General features: G+C 39.7%; 1 pseudogene; it reads left to right on the forward strand.

Annotated features, from left to right (window-relative positions):
- The first annotated feature begins 2,376 nt into the window (after positions 1–2,376).
- LOC102905049 (low molecular weight phosphotyrosine protein phosphatase pseudogene) lies at positions 2,377–2,952 on the forward strand (annotated as a pseudogene).
- The last annotated feature ends 14,030 nt before the right edge of the window (positions 2,953–16,982 follow it).

Below are 16,982 nucleotides of genomic sequence, written 5' to 3' on the forward strand. Positions count from 1 at the left end.
GTAAGGTAGATTTATGGAATTAGTATTATTATTTTTTTATTAAAAATTTCTCCCTTTTCAAATGAGAATTTTCCTTTTATTTCCTTTCCTTCCTTCTTCCTCTTCTCTATTGAGAAAGGCCTTTTTCCTTTATTTACTTCCTGTCCCAGAAGCCATTTTATTTCTATCTTTAAAAATTATGCAGTTACCACTTTTTATTTTGACAAGCATTTAGCAACTGTACATTTTGTTGCTTCTGAGATGGGGAGTTAAAATTCCCCACGACCCTGCTGATCCTGGAGTCTTCTTACCCTGAGAGCACTTCCTCCATTTCTTAAGAAGACCTGCTCCTCTGTCCTTCTTTAGATCCTTTTCCTTCTTTGAGCCACATGTTGGGCACCAACTGTAACTGTCACAGCACAGGTGTGTGGGTTCATGCAACTCCATGGAAGGAAGACTCAGAGACATCTTAAGAATGAATATAGCCTTTCATGGCTACAGGGGTGTCCAGCCTCGAAGACTGAAGCATTATCCCTTTGCCTAGGGCATTTTTATTTCTCTCTAATTACAGTTTAGCCAGTTAATTTCCATACCTTTAAAGCAACCTGATAGAAGCCCCCAGAGATACAATTATTTGATTTATCGGGTACCACAGTGCAAATTATTTGATTTGTCAGGTACCACAGTTTTCAGGGGTTTCCTAAACCAAGTTTTGCATAGGCGTTTGATCCTTGGGGGCTCTCTGATCCTTGACTCTCAGACAAGATTCACATAGGTTGATAAAAGAAACAAAAGGTAAAAAAACAAAAGGTGTGGCTAAACAAAGGAAGGATTAGGGCTAGGTGCTACTCTTTGAAGCCAGACCAGGAGCTCAGCAGGAATGCACTATGCAGGTAGATCTCTAAATTTCAGGCTGATCAGGGCCATATAGTGGGACCTTGTATGATGATATATTGTATACCCCAATAAAGCTCTGATCCCCAGATCAGAGGACAGAGCCAGCCACTAAATTAGACATAGAGGTCAGGCAGTGGTGGCACACACCTTTAATCCTATCACTCTGTAGGCAAAGATTCATCTGGATTTCTGTGAGCTCAAGGCTACACCAGGCTACATGAAAGAAACAGAGCCAGGCAGTGGTGACACATGCCTTTAATCCCAGGAAGTAATATGGCAGGATACCGAAAGGTATATAAGGGGTGAGGAAACAGGAACTCGCTCTCTTTGGACTGAAGATTTCATAGAGGTAAGAACTTGTGGCTGGCTTGCTCTGCTTCTCTGATCTTTCAGCTTTCACCCCAATATCTGGCTCTGGGTTTTCTATTAATAAGACCATTTAGCAATTTGTGATATACCTTGTGTCAAAAAGAGTAGCAGCAAGGAGTGGAAGTTGTGGGGCTGAAGAGGTGTCTCAGTGGTTAAGAGCACTGGTTACTCTTCCAGAGGGCCCAGGCCCAATTCCCAGTATAGACATCTCTGTTAACAATGATCTTTTAGTCTGATACCCTCTTCTAGCCTCTGCACGTACCCCATTCACATGGTACACAGTCACACATGAAGATAAAACACTTGTATACATAAAATAAAGTTAAAACAACACACAGACATTTATATACATCTTAGAAAGAGAACAGGCAAATTGGAACTGCTCTCAGGCCAACTAGATCCTAGGGGGTGATTTGACACCCTTCAAAGCATTCTACAGATCCTACAGATATAACTTAGTTGATAGAATGCTGATCTAGCATACCAGGGACCCTGGTTTGGTCTTCAGCACCTAACCTGAAGTGGTAGCTACAGTCTTGGAATCCTAGCCACTCCAGAGGCAGGAGTATCAGAAACTCAAAGTCATGTTCATCCTCAACAAGCACCCGGTCCTTCTGGGCTTCAGAAGACCTCTCAAAAAACAAAAACATTCTGCAACTCAAGTGAGTCTTCTGTTTTCTTGATCAAGAGGCTATGGAGGTCCAGTATACATTCTGAAAAGGAGGATGAACATGGTGGGGGATGTGTACATATATATCCTCTGTACTTCCAGGGAGTCACATGTCAGCAAGACCTTGAGCCATCCTAGCAGATGGTATAACTGGCAAGGGAAAACTACAGGAGCCCCAGGGGCTCCTGCTCTGTCCCCAAGAGTAGCTCCTGAGGAAACTTGGCTGATTTTAACAATTGAAAAATAAATAAATAAAGGTCATTTGTGGGGGCAAAATGTATGATCTTAAATACCCAGCAGAAAAGTATAGCCAAAAAGTAAAAGAACTAGTGAAGACGTGTAACAGTCAACAAAGGTATACTAGATTCTCTAAAGGGACAAATAAACTTTTAAGCTCTTCCATTCAACCCTGAATGTGGACTAGGGACAGGCCAGATAAGAAAATCACAGCCGACTGAAAGATGGCATAAGTTGGGACCAAGTCAGTGTTGTTTGTGTGTCTTGGTAACATTTGCCGGTCACCCATTACAGGAGCAGTTTTCAGAAAATTGGTAACTGATGAAAATGTTCCAGATAAATGGAGGATAGACAGTGCGGCTATATCCACCTATGAAGTGGGGAAGCCCCCTGACTATCATGGGCAGAGCTGCATGAGAAAACATGGCATCCCCATGAATCACATTGCACGGCAGATTACAAAAGAAGACTTTGCCACATTCAATTATATACTGTGTATGGATGAAAGCAATCTGAGAGATTTGAATAGAAGAAGTAATCAAGTTAAAAACTGCAAAGCTAAAATTGAGTTACTTGGGAGCTATGGTCCACAGAAACAACTCATTATTGAAGATCCCTATTATGGCAATGATTCTGACTTCGAAGTGGTGTACCAGCAATGGCTCGGGTGCTGCAAGGCCTTCCTGGAGAAGACTCACTAGATGGTCCTGCCCACCACCATTGGTCAACTCACTCACCAGAGCCATGCCCAAGGGTGGTGGCAGTCCTTAGCCCCATTCCCCACCTGTCTTTTCAGCTGATTTACTGTATATCTTTAAAATAACTGTAGGTGGAAATTAGGAATATGTTTAGAAGGATAAAAATATTTGAGTAAGACAATTTGAGGTGTGGCTAAGCATTCTTAGACTAATTGAACCTCTCATCTTGTCCTAATTACAAAATAGTGGACCAAGCAAATATGGAACAAAATAGAACCCAATAAAGTAAGAATGAACTACAAGGTCCAGGCCAGCCTCTGAGCCCAGCCAGCCTGGGTATTTTGGTCTAACTAGAGTGCGTGCATGGGTAGCAAACAGTGGTACCATTTGCTTGCCTTATACCTCTGTTCTAGACTCTTGTGACAATAACTCCATCCATATCAACCTTCCATTTAACATTGGAAGAGTTTAAACGTAGACACTGAAGGCATTTAAATATTTGAAAGAGGAGAAGCTGACTGTGATAATGCAGGCCTGCAATTCCAGCAGGCCACTATGGGCTATACAGTGGAGATGGGAGCAACAGAGTGATAAAATGAGCATTTTTACTCTTACTTCGTTTTTGTCTGGTGTTTTTGAGCTTTGTTTCTATTTTGCCTCAATAGTGGTATGTTTGTAGTGTTCTTTCATCAGCATTTAAAAAAGTTAACAGGCAAGCATAAGTAATTTTAGTGCATTTTCAGAAAAGTGACCTGAAATTCATATGAGTATATGTCAGAAAAGAATGTGAGTTAAACTGGGAAGTTAACAAATACAACTGAAATAGAAATCTGGTGTCTGCCTGCTTTCTTATTGACAGATGAAAAAAAAAAATAGCTAAAACGTTGCCTCCATGTGCCTTTTTATTTGGTCTGATTTTAAGTTTGTGTACTTATTCTTAATGTTAGAAAGTAAAATGATGAAAAATATAAGCACATTGCTGTGAAAAAAAAAAGAAAGAAAGAAAATCATAGCCACTGAAGCACTTTCCTTGGAAATGTCTCCTTTCTTATTCTCTGCTTGCCACTATCCACTGTCCATTCCTCATTTTGGACCACACTAACCTAGAAATGCCCACAGAAGCCGGGTATCAGCTAATATCAGTAGTCATACGATGTTAGATCAGACTTAGAGATGAGAAGCAATTGGCCATAAAGGGACAAAGAAAGCCTAGAATAATCTGCAACATTCCTACTCTCCCAAACCAGAAGGTTGTAACCTTTCAGCTCCGTAGATTCTTTAACACAGGTGTGGCTGCCCCCTCACCCACAACTTTAGTTCACACTCATGAGCCACTTAGAAAAACAAGACTAGTAAATAAATCTTTATGACATGGAACTCAGACTACCCCTGAGAAATGGATAAATATGCAGAGCAGACTACACCCAAGTGAAGACAATTACCCATAATTGGGAAGCCACATCCTATAGCAAAAACAACCATTTCAGAATCAGCTTGCATCTCAACTGTGAGATAACAGCAAACCTTTGCAGCATGACCTTGCAGGACCAGAATGAAGGCAATGATCAAGCACACTACTATCTTTCCAGTTACTCTTTAATTACAAGTAACTTTCGATTTCCTGACTGTAATTCCTATTTAGGCCAACTTGTCTGGACCTTCCTGCCTCTGCCTCTTGAGTACTGGGGTTACAGGCTTGCACCATCATGGCCAGCTCCTCCTACCCAGTTCTTATTCTGTATAAACCTAAAGCTCATATCAGTATCCCAAAGATGAACTCAGAGTCACAGAATCCCTTTATTGCTTCCTCTTATCAAATGTGATAACACACTGATTAAACCTCTGTTTTTTAAATCAGGCCTAACCTCCTTACTGGGGATATTAGTGACAGGAATTTGAGCCTAGAGGCTGCTGAAGCCCAGACTCTGCCTTAAAAACTTCAATTACATGAGTGTACCCCTAAACAGTAAAATGGGAGTAAATGTGGTAATAATCCACCAACAGCAACCAGACTGTTCTCAAAGTACACTGACTCTACAAATGAATCCAAACAAGACTTTTCCTAAATCTTTCATCACTTTTTATTATTAATATGAACATTCTTGTAGTTTAAGATAGGTATTGGGAGAACCTCGTGGCCAGAGAGAGAAGAGGAAGACAGAGGTTCTGTAGAGGGTAAAGCAGATCTTGAGGAGAGTTTTCTGAGAGCCAGGATTAAGAAGCCAGGAAGGCGAGATGGAGGACCAAGGGACAAAGGACGAAGATGAGGTCAAAAGCATAGGCGCTTACTAAAACTATGAGGACAGGAAAAGTGGGCACAGAGAGGAGCTGAATGTGAGGATGGAGTTGAAGCTGTATAGACAGAGTTTTGTCATAAAGGAATAAAATAAACGGTCAAAAGAAAAAAAAGATAGGTATTGGTAAGCACTGAAAAGTATTTTAAGTAAGGAGAAATTACAACTTAAATATGGGCATCATAATGTTCAATAATAAATGCTTATTAATTAAAACTGTCCTTAAAAATTACTAGTAATGAAATTTTAATAACTTGTACAATATTAACATTGAATACAATTAATTTGCTAATAAATTTAGTATAGTAAATGACCTTACATCAAGTTACATCAAGTAATTTAGTTATTCCTATTTCTCTGTGCAGTTTTGGTGCCTATCCTGGGTCTTATTCTGTAGATCAGGCTGGCCTTGAACTCACAGAGATCTGCCTGACTCTGCCTCCTGAGTGCTAGGATTAAAGACATGTGCTACCACTGCACGGCTGAGATAATATTTTAAGACTAAGAATTAGAGTAGGGTTGGAGAGAGGAGAGAAAGTGTCTAATTAATTTCTGGGAATTAAACTCAGTCTGAAAGTAACATGTGAGCTCTGGAAATCATGGTAGTGTCCAGGGCATTGATACTGGATTCTGGAATCAAGAGACTTCATTCTACAATCTATTATAAAAGAAAGTCAGAATTAAATGAAACTTCATTTACAGGAGGGAAAAAAGAGTCCCAGAGAATATAAATGACTTTTGTAAGGCCGTAAAGGGAACCAGAGAAGCTGGGACTGGGGAAAAAAAATCTTCACACAGGTGTCCATTAACCTTCAGTGGTGCCGGGCTGCCTGCAATGAATCAGTCCACTTTCCTCCCATTTGGAGGAGGTCTGCTTTACAGACATCAGGAACTTGTTAAGACAGTCTATGGTTTTAATAACCCTCTCTGCCTCCATTTGCTTATCTATTGTAGGGCCTCTTATTTGAATGGCAACTTCAATGATTCATACAATACAGGACCATGATTCTGCCTTGACTCAGGAAAGTTTTTGCTTTCTTTTTATTTCACATTGGAGATGGAGCTCTGTGCATATTTGTCTTCTAAATTATACTCCCAGGCTATTTTTTTTTTAAAAATTGTTATTCAACAGAGCATGGTGGCTCACAACTGCAATTCCAATGCTGGGAGGCTGTTGCAAAATAAAATCAAGAGTTCAAAGCCCACCTGGCTACACAGTGATATCAAGACATAAAACATCCAGGCTCGGTGATACGTACCTATACTCCAGCACCCCAGAGGTTGAGGTAAGACTGCTATAAGTTCAAGCCTAGCCTGGGCTACATATTGAATACCAAGCCAGGTATGGCAATAGGCCAGCTATGAATATATCATGGGATCCTATATCAAAAAACTATAACTAAATAAATAAAAGTAATATTTTTTAAAAGACTAGTGGTATAATTCAGTTGTTAGAATGATTGCCAAGTAAGCACAAACCTTAGGTTTGATGTCCAGTATCACACAAACCTAGCCTGATGCTTCACCCAGAAGTTCAAGGTCATCCTTAGCTACATACCACATTTGAGCCTAGCTGGGCAACATGAGATCTTGTCTCAAAATAAATAAAAGACTGGGGATCTAGCTTAGTAGATAAACCAAGTACTGTAGAAGTGTGAGAACCAGACTTCAGATCCTCAGTACCCACATCAAAGGAGAGTGACCTGTAATCTTCCTGCTCAGGAGGTACAGACAGGAAATTCTCAGGCAAGACTGGTTATCTTAGTGTTTCTATTGCTCTAAAGAGACACTATGACCATAGCAACTCTTTTTAAGGAAAACATTTAGTTGGGGGTTGGCTTACAGTTCATTTTCATGAACTTTAGTTTAGTCCATTTTCATGGCAGGAAGCATAGCAGCATGCAGGCAGACGTGGTGCTGGGAAAGTAACTGAGAGTTCTACATCCAGATCTGAAGGCAGCAGAAAAAGAGTGATACTGGCCTGGCTTGAGCATCTGAAACCTCAAAGCAAGTTGCTAGTGACACACTTCCTCCGACAAGGCCACACCTACTCCAACAAGGCCACACCTCCTAATAGTATCCCTCCCTAAGTGTCTATGGGGGCCATTTTTATTCAAACCGCCAACTGGCCTACTTGGTAAGCTCCTGGTTCAACAAGAGATTCTGCCACACTAAATAAAGTGGCCCTTCTGCCTCAGCCTCCAGGAGTGCTGGGATTACAGGAGAGCACACCATGCTCAACTTTGATGTTCTGAGTCTAGATCCTATCTTAACGATCTGGGTTTGGATTTTTTCAGGGTTTGGCATTATGTTAAGACGTTTCTTTTCCTATGGCAGATATCAACTGGCAAACGACAACAATAGCATTCATTTTACTTCAAACTATGTGGATCACCATGAGTATATGAAAGGAAAGACTCCTTAAATTCATACATTGGCACACTTTAAAAGAATGAAAATAGAGCTGTCAAGAAGATTCAGCCAGTAGAAACACTTACCACAAAGCCTGATGACCAGAGCTCAATCCCTGGAACCCACAGAGTAGAATGAAAGAAATAACACCCACTAGTTGACCTCTGACCTCCATTCACTGTGGCAAGGGTGCAACACCACCTTCATACACAATAAATGGATATAATAAAAAAATTTAAAAGAATGAAAGTAGTTTTCCAGCAAACTTCCAGCCTGTTGTCATTGTAAACTGTCTGAGAGGAGTGCATTCCTGTAGTCCCAGTATTTAGAATGTGGAAGCAGGAGGACCAGGTATTCAAGGTCATCTGTGGCTATAGAGTTCAAAACCAGCCTTACATACATGAGGTTCTGACTCAAAAAAAAAAAAGTAAAAAAGTAGATAGGTAGGTAGATAGATAGATAGATAGATAGATAGATAGATAGATAGATAGATAGACAGATAGATAGTTTGGACTGAAGGTGTAGCTTAGTATCAGACACTGGAATCTAACCTCATAATGTGAGATTTTACTGCCCACATGCCTGGCTTTCGTTATAGAAAATAACTGTCTTTCTCTTGGGCATCTTACCTTGTGATAATTCTGACAATATTTTGATACTTTTTTAAATTTGGTTTTGCTCTGTGCTATCTCAGTGGGTATAACTTACTAACAATCACACAGACTGCAGCTTACACACAAATACTCTTTAGAGGATCCGGAACCTTTAAAATGGAGGTGAATAACGTAATTGAAGTAATAAGTGAAATGAAGCACATCCCACAGAGATCACAGATGTCAACATCAAATAATCATATCTATGTTAGTCATCACACCTACTCTGTAAATGTTAAAGGACTAAACAATTCAACTACAGACTGCTTTGTTGTTGTTGTTGACAGGTCCTTGCTTGATATCCCAGGTCAGTCGTGAACTCATGTGTATTCTAGGCTGGCCTCCAATTTGCAGTAGTTCTTCCTGTTTCTTGAGTGCTTGCTGGGACTACAGGTAACACCATTAGACTGGAAGCTAAAGATTGTACTAAGTTTTATATTTGGTCTAGAGTCACTCAATACTACATTCTATAAAAGAGAATAGTCTTTCTGTTGGATTGAACAAAAGGACTGAAGGAATAGATAGAAGAAGGTTGAGGGTACAGAATCAAACAACGAAGGAGAGCTGGTTTCAAAGTTACTTCCATACCTGGTGAGGACAGTGAGAGGAACAGTGGGAGATACCTGAGTAAGAGCAGGCCACTTCAGGTCACTGTTCTCATAAGCAGGCCTAGTCATTCAACTGATAATTGAAATTGGCCTGTTGGGAATTTTGGCTTTCTCCTTCTCTCCTGATTTCTTGGAATGTTGGGTAACATCTTAATTTTAATTTTATTTTTAGTAGAAGTAACATCATTTTGATTTTCATTTGAGTCTAATGGAGCCTGCATCATAGTGCAGTGGTTTAGTTCTTTAAAAATTGCCTCACCAAGCATGGTAGCTCACACCTGTAGTCCTACTCCTTGGGAACTGAGGCAGGAAGACTGCCACATGTTCAAGGCCAGCCTTGGCTACAGAGTAAGAGCCTGCTTCAAAAATAAATAAATAAACAAATATTAAATTATAAATTATTTATTCAGGGGCTCAGAAACCACTACTCTTAGTTAAGAGCTACTGACAGGTTGTGACTTGCGGGAGGCAGGGTCACTTTTTCTTAGCAGCATGACCTGTGTTAGGTTGTTCATGCTGCAATAGACAGCTACAACCATGCACACAGCAAAGCACTAATTAGATTTAGTGTGTTATAGAAAACAAAAAGAGAGGGCAGGAATTGGGGAAAGAACTCGAGGGAGTGGAGGTAGATACAAGAAGCTTGGGAGGAGGAAGAGGAGGAAAAGACGTGAACAAAATATATTAATATATGAAATTCTCATAGAATTAATAAAATATATAAAATAATTAGTAAAACAATGGCTTAATAATTTTAAATTAATAATAAATAAAAGGCTTTGGGGATATAGCTCAGAGATAGAACATTTGTCAAATATGTCCTGGGTCAATTCCCAGTATCCTTTCCCTTTGGTAGTTAATCTTGATTATATTAGTTACTTTTTTTTGTTGTTATGACAAAATACCTGACAAAAACAGCTTACAAAAAAAATAGGTAATTCATTCCCACCCCCCAAAATAATGTTAATGAAGATCCAGTGCATTTATAGATGCTTGTAATTCTAGCACTTGGGAGGTCTGAGCAAGAGGATTAGAAATTGAATTCCGGCCTAGGTCACAAAACAAAACAAAAGTCAGTCAAGTACATATTGATAGGAATTCCAACCATGGTCGCACATGCCCCGGCAGGACACATAGTCATTTCTGCCTAGTCATTTTCCGGTCATACGTTCTGAGTAACCCATGCCCTATGTGCTGTGTGGTCAGATAATCACAAGGCATGATCACATGATCCATGTGCATGCGTGGAGTAGCCACATGGGCCCATGGGTGCAGGTGCAAGCTGGCCCTTAAAAAGGCAGGCCTCATGTACCCCCATCCCCTTCTCCCACATGTGTCCTTCAGCAGGCCTGATCACATCTATCCCTTTCTCCTTGTCTTAATAAAACTCTTGTTAGTGGATTCTGTTGTGTTTCATGACTTTTCCTCACAGGGTAAGAACGCCGCTGAAAACCATCATATCTTACTATTTATAAATACATATGATTCTGTGTATGTATATTAGGGTGTAAATATTGATATATAGTATATACTAGGTAAATTATCTATGTGTTGTTACATGTAGCTCTGAGTCACTTATCAAGGGGGATACATTCTGAAGAATGAATTGCTGATAATAAGATCATTGTGTAGTACACTTACCTGGGCCTCATACCATAGTTGCTCATTCAATTTGGTTTTTGGTATTTCTGCCTGTGTTACTGGAGACTAAACCCAGGGTCTTGAACTCACTAGACAAATTCTCTATCACTGAACTACCTCTACAGTACTTTTTATTTGGAGAAAAGTTTTCAATAAGTTGCCTAGGATAGCATAGAAAATACAATTCCTCTGCTTCCACCTCCCAGTAAGTGAGAATGCAGGCATGAAACATCAAGGTTTCCTGTGGTCTTTTAAAACAATCTGTACTCAATCTTAACCAAAAAGCTACAATCCACACAGTAAGCATGTTGCTCTGCAGTTAGTTTTTCTATAAGTATATTCTAAATTGATAATAAACTGGGACTAATGGCTTATATTTATAATCCCATGACTGGTGAGGCTGAAGCAGGAGAATAGCTGCAAATTCCAGGCCAGCCTTTGCAGCAGAGAAAACCCTGCTAAAAAAAAATTAATGATAAGCAGCATAATATAATGAAAGAGGAATAAACCTATCCCAGACTGAAAATGAAGAAATGGGACTGTATGGTACTTAGTCTAAGCAGAAGAAAGACCTTTGTGAGAGAAAGAGGTCAGATGCAGCAAACTAGTCACCGAATGATTCTAAGAAGTATTTCCTGGGCTTGGGCATGTGTTTGCTTACCATATAGGAGGCCCTAGGATTTCTGCCCATTTACACATGTGTACATACACTCATACTCACACCTCACTTTACATCTGTGATAATACAGCACACAACTTTGCTTTGAAATGGCTCAGGTGTCTGGGGTTTGTTTTGCTTCTGCAGAGGGGGTATGAGGCCCAGATCCAGTGTATGCCAGGCAAGCACTCTGCCACTTAACTAAAACTCCACTCCACTCCACTGCTACCATAGTATAGAGGGTGGAGAATAACTGTTCTTTGAGAAATAAGCAGTCTTCTATTTGTTGCAGAATATTCCTTCATATTGTGTGAAGATGTGTCACTATGATTGGTTCAATAAAAAGCTGAATGGTCAGTACATAGACAGCATGAGGTTAGGCAGGACTTCTGAGGACAGAGAGGTCTCAGAGAAGAAAAAAGGCAGAGTCCCCAGCCAGATGCAAAGGGAGCAAGATTACAGGAGGAGAGGTAAAAGCCACGAACCACATTGCTGCACATAGATGAATAGAAATGGGTTAATTTAAATTATAAGAGCTAGTTAAAAACAAGCTTATGTGGGACGGAGTCCTGTGTTCATTTGCATGAGTTGGCTGTTTGAAACCTAGAGCTTATGCAGGGACGCTTGGCTCAGTCTGGGAGGAGGGGACTGGACCTGCCTGGACTGAGTCTACCAGATTGATAGTAGTCCTGGGGGGGGCTTTGCCCTGGAGGAGATGGGAATGGGAGGTGGGCTGGGGACAAGGGGAGGGGGTGGGAGGGGAGAGAACAGGGGAACCCGTGGCTGATATGTAGAACTGAATGCTATTGTAAAATAAAATAAAAGGGCCGGGCGGTGGTGGCGCACGCCTTTAATCCCAGCACTCGGGAGGCAGAGGCAGGCAGATCTCTGTGAGTTTGAGGCCAGCCTGGTCTCCAAAGCGAGTTCCAGGAAAAGCGCAAAGCTACACAAAGAAACCCTGTCTTGAAAAACCAAAAAATAAAATAAAAGGAAAAAATAAATAAAATAAATAAATAAACAAGCCTATGCTATAGGCAGAGCTTTCATAACTAGTAAGTCTCCGTGTCATTTTTGTGAGCTGGTGGCCCAAAGTAAAATCTGGCTACAAATGGCTCTGAGGTCCAGCCACATATATCCACATAAGGCCTGAGAAAGCTTTAGAAAAAAAGTTCAGAACATGGAGTCAAATGTGGCTTTCTGGTGACCGTGGTCTCATGTAGGCTTGGTGGCACACAGAGACACAGATAATGGCCACTGCTGTGGGCAGAGTCAGCCAGCAGTGCTGTGTGCTAAGCTGACCTCCTTGGCCGCTGACATGGCAGGTTAAGATTTGTCTCGTGACCAGAGAACGCTGCAGATGCTCAATAGAGACAGCTCTAGATTAGAAAAAAACAAACAAACAACACCTCTAACAGGTTACAATGTGTAAGTTAAAAAAGAAAAAAAATGAATATAGACAGTCATAGAAAAAATAAGTACTTTGTAAATAATAAGATAAAATGTTTAAATAGAGAATAAAATAATATAAAAAGGATAAGCCATGTACAAATGCAAAATACATAGAGTCTGGATCCTAGATGGTGTCTTGTTAACTTTTTTGATTGCTAGTGAGTGAACAATAACTGCTGAGAGATACTGGATGTGGAAACTGCTAAATTAAACCAACCTGTATATTTTTAAAATGTTTTAACTTCAAAATGAAAATTACAAAAAATGTTTCCTTGGAGGAAGAGGTCATGCTTTTGGTTCCACAGAAAACAAACAGCTGTGGATTCATTCCAGGTTGATAGAGATCAGATTTGATCAGGGGGAAACCCCTGGAAGTCCTAGCTATAGATATAAAGAAATAAACCTAAAAATAAACTACAAGACAGGGGATGTATATTTTACCTGTTCAAACATAAAATAAAAAAATCATCTTTGGCTGGTTTGTGTATAAAGCACAGTTTATACTTGTGTTAATACATACGTTACCTTTGAAAGTTTGTGTGTTTTTAGAGCAAGGGGACCAGATACCAATGAAAACATGTGACCCAGATGATCCAGCCTCTCAGAGAGCCTCTGTTGCTGTTTCCTCAGAGTTCTGCATCCAGAACAGCTTCAAGGCTGTTGGCTGAGATGGTTCAACCTCACAGACTGTTCTACTCAGGACTGCAGATAAGCCTTGCATTTTCCCACGGCACAAAGACTGTAAAACAAATATTAGAACTAACTCTCCCAGGACTTGACTATCATCCTAATTTTCTCAGGGACCCCAAAGATGCCATTGCCCCCAGACAGCAGGAAGCAGTCTAGAGAACATGATGCCCATTCACAAAAGGTCACTCAATGGATTATGGATGTTTGTCATCATTTAGAGGGTTGGTTACAAACTGTTATTGGTCATGGTCAAGGAGAAAGCTAAACAAATGAGATTAGATTCATCAATCTCTTTCTGAAGGGAAAAGGGGGGTTATACTATAAAAATAATGGGATGAAAAGGTGGATTTGAGTCTACTTTTGAACAACCACTGGTCTCAAATATTTTACATTGGTATGGAGTTTTGTATTTTGATACATATTATTTAGGTTACTTTTGTTTCATTGTATACATGTTTCTACTCTTATTTAAGGTATTGTACCTATGCAGCCCAATTGAAAATGTAATGTAAAGTTTTAGTCCTCAAAAACTCTTTAGGATAATAAAGAAATACAGGTTAATAGTTAGTGATCTATAACAATCAAACTTATAGTCAGGTATGTTTTCAGGGTATACAGAGATATATTTTAAATAGATTGGTGATCTTCAAATACTTCAAAGACCTACAGAATATAACATTTAAAATATTATAATAACATAAGGCTTTTCATAACATTGAGACATATCTGCTTCTGACAGCACCAATTTACTTCAAAAAAGGATGATAGTCATCAAAGAACCTCTATATGGAGTTCACTTTCTTTGTGGCAAAAGCTAACCTTTCAGTCAAGAAAGTGTACTTGCCTTGACTGCTGACAGTATGCTGTCCAAACTGGACAAACAGGACAAAAAGAAAGTGACTGCTGAAATTTGCCAAGACAGGGTAGTACAGTCCTTCAAAAATTCTTGCTTCACAGAAAGGTGTCTCAGATATTGTAGACCTATAGACCAAAGATAGATGCCCCAATGTTACAGAGGGACTTTATGTGATTGTCCAGGCAGCCAGATGTCTTTGTCATTTCTTAGTTTTGGAAGATGTTTGTTCTGCACCTCCTCTTTACTCAGGTAATACTATAGCCTTCTCAGGTCTCTGATGGGGTTGAATATTAGATAGCTATAGTTACAGCTTCTCTTAGTCATGATAAAAGGTAAGGTACAAAATTTTGGACTCATCAAGAGAGGATAGATAATGGAGAATTTTCTCTAAATTTGCCAAATACAAATGAACTGGACATTGTGAATGTACTTCTTACCTGATAATTGTTCTTATTGTTTATAGTTTTATTATGTTAGAGTTAAAAACTTTCCATTTTATTTAGATAAAAAGGAGGAAATGTTGTGGAATATTCCTTTACACTCTGTGAAGATGTATCATTATGATGGATTTAATAAAGAGCAGAATGGTCAATAGCTAGACAGGAAGAGGTTAGGCAGGACTTATGAGGACAGACAGGTCTCAGGGAAGAGAAAAGCACAGGGAGCAAGACTTGCAGGAGGAGAGATGAAAGCATGAAGGAGTAATAGCTAATTTTAAAAGACCATTTAAATACACTAATATATGTTATGCATAATTTGCTGCAAAATTTATGCATGCTTGTATTACAAACTACAAACTACAGGATTCACATTCTAAAATAAGACTTCTCATTAAATCTTTATTGTCAATATAAAGTCTCAGATTGAAGAACAATCTAATTTAATTATAATCTTATCATAAATAATAAAGTAACATTGACATTAAGAACTGCAGAGACTGGAAGGTGGGAAGAAAGACCAAGAGGAGGTGGGAAAATGAATGCTGTCAACTTACAGAGTGGGAGGCAAGAGAGGTGATGCTCCATAGAGCAGGAAAGTTTGCGTGTGTAGATATTTATAAAGATAATACTGGTAAGTCAGGCATCATGCTCAAATCTATAATCCCAGCACTTGGGAGGTTAAGGCAGGGTTGCCATGAGCTCAAGGTCAGTCTGAGATATTTAGTGAGTCCTAGGCCAGCCATAGCTGCAGAATGAGAACAACTGAATAAATAAAGAAGGATATGAAAGAAGCAGGAAATACAAAAGAATAAAAATTAGAGAGCAGCAATATGAACTAAATGAACAGCCTCTACATCAATTGTGGATGAAAATGCTAAATTTTGAAGATGATAACCAATACATGGCCTTTGTTTGTTTTCTGTTGCTGTATCAGAACACTTGGGTAACTTATATATGAAAGAGGATTATTTAGCATTGAGAGTAAGCTATGTCAGGAAACAGACAGACACATTTGTGACTTTCTATAATGCCAGAATTAATTCAGTAACAACAAATTCCAAAACTATTTCTATTTTGATTTTGATTTGATTTTATTTGAAACAGTGTCTCATTGTGTAGTTTCTTCTAGCCCAGAAGTCAGATATCTGCCTGCTTCTGCATCTCAAGTGCTAGGATTAAAGTATGTGCCATCATACCTGGATATTTTGTTTTCTTTTAATTCACCAAAGTTCCCAATTTCACTTTATGTCCATAGCTAAAGGCAAGCACAAATGTTTTTATTCCAATTTTAAATACAAATATTAACTCTCCAACATGCTATAATTTCAACACTCTATAACACAATGATAACTATGTGGTGGTATTCTAATTGTACTGAAATGCGATTTTGATTGTATGTTAATAAATAAAGTTGCCCGGGGGTCAGAGCTACTACTAGAGCCATAGACAGAGTGTGGCGGTGGTGGCACACGCCTTTAATCCCATAGATCTCTGTGTGTTCAGGGATACAGCCAGCATTGGAGACATATGCCTTTAAGACCTAGGGGGCTGTACATTCAGACAGTGACGAGGCAGTCACGTGTTTGGGTTTACAACCAATGAGAAGGCAGAACAATAATACTATAAAAAAGACGTACAGACAGGATCTAGCTCTCTTTCAGGAAGCTGGGACACCGCAGGCGGAAGGGTGAGATTTTAGCTCTGAGCTCTGACCTCTCGGCTTCCTCTTTTACATTGTTTCTGTGTTTCTTATTTAATAAGATGGTTGGTTACATCTACATCTGGCACCCAACGTGACAAGAATCCATTAAAAACTGCTTGGCTTGGCGGCAGGCAGCGGCAGGTGGCGGCAGGCGGTGGCCGGCTTAATAGTCCGAGCGGCGGCCCCCTAGTCTTTGGCCTCAGGCCGACTAACTGAGCTGCTTGCTTAAAGCCTGCTAGCTTAAAGCCGGTGCTACAAACAACTCAGACCTGCCCTGCCGAACAGGGCCCTGCCTGTAAAGCCAATGCACGTGGTCGGAGCTTAAGGAAGCCAGACTCAAGCCTTGACTCAGCACAAGAGGGAACATGTGGCTGGATTTAAGCTTTAGCCGGCTATGCTTTCTTGTGCGTTCTCTCTCTCTCTCTCTCTCTCTCTCTCTCTCTCTCTCTTTCCTCTCTCTCTCTCTCTCTCTCTCTCTCTCTCTCTCTCTCTCTCTCTCTGGATTTACACCTGGGACAATAGGTGGCTGTTTTGAAAATTCCCTCGGATTTCTACTGTTCTATGCAGATTTGGTAAGTCATAACATATCAGATATTTTAAAGGAAACTATCTAAAAAAGAATTTTTTTCCACATTAAAAAAAAATGGGTTTTATGTGTACATTGGAAGAAAATTCGTTTTTGTTCGAAATTTTAGTCAGTCTGACAATGGAACAACTACATAATATTAG

The sequence above is a fragment of the Peromyscus maniculatus genome, chromosome 2, assembly GCF_049852395.1.
Source record: "Peromyscus maniculatus bairdii isolate BWxNUB_F1_BW_parent chromosome 2, HU_Pman_BW_mat_3.1, whole genome shotgun sequence".
NCBI classification, from domain to species: Eukaryota; Metazoa; Chordata; class Mammalia; order Rodentia; family Cricetidae; genus Peromyscus; species Peromyscus maniculatus.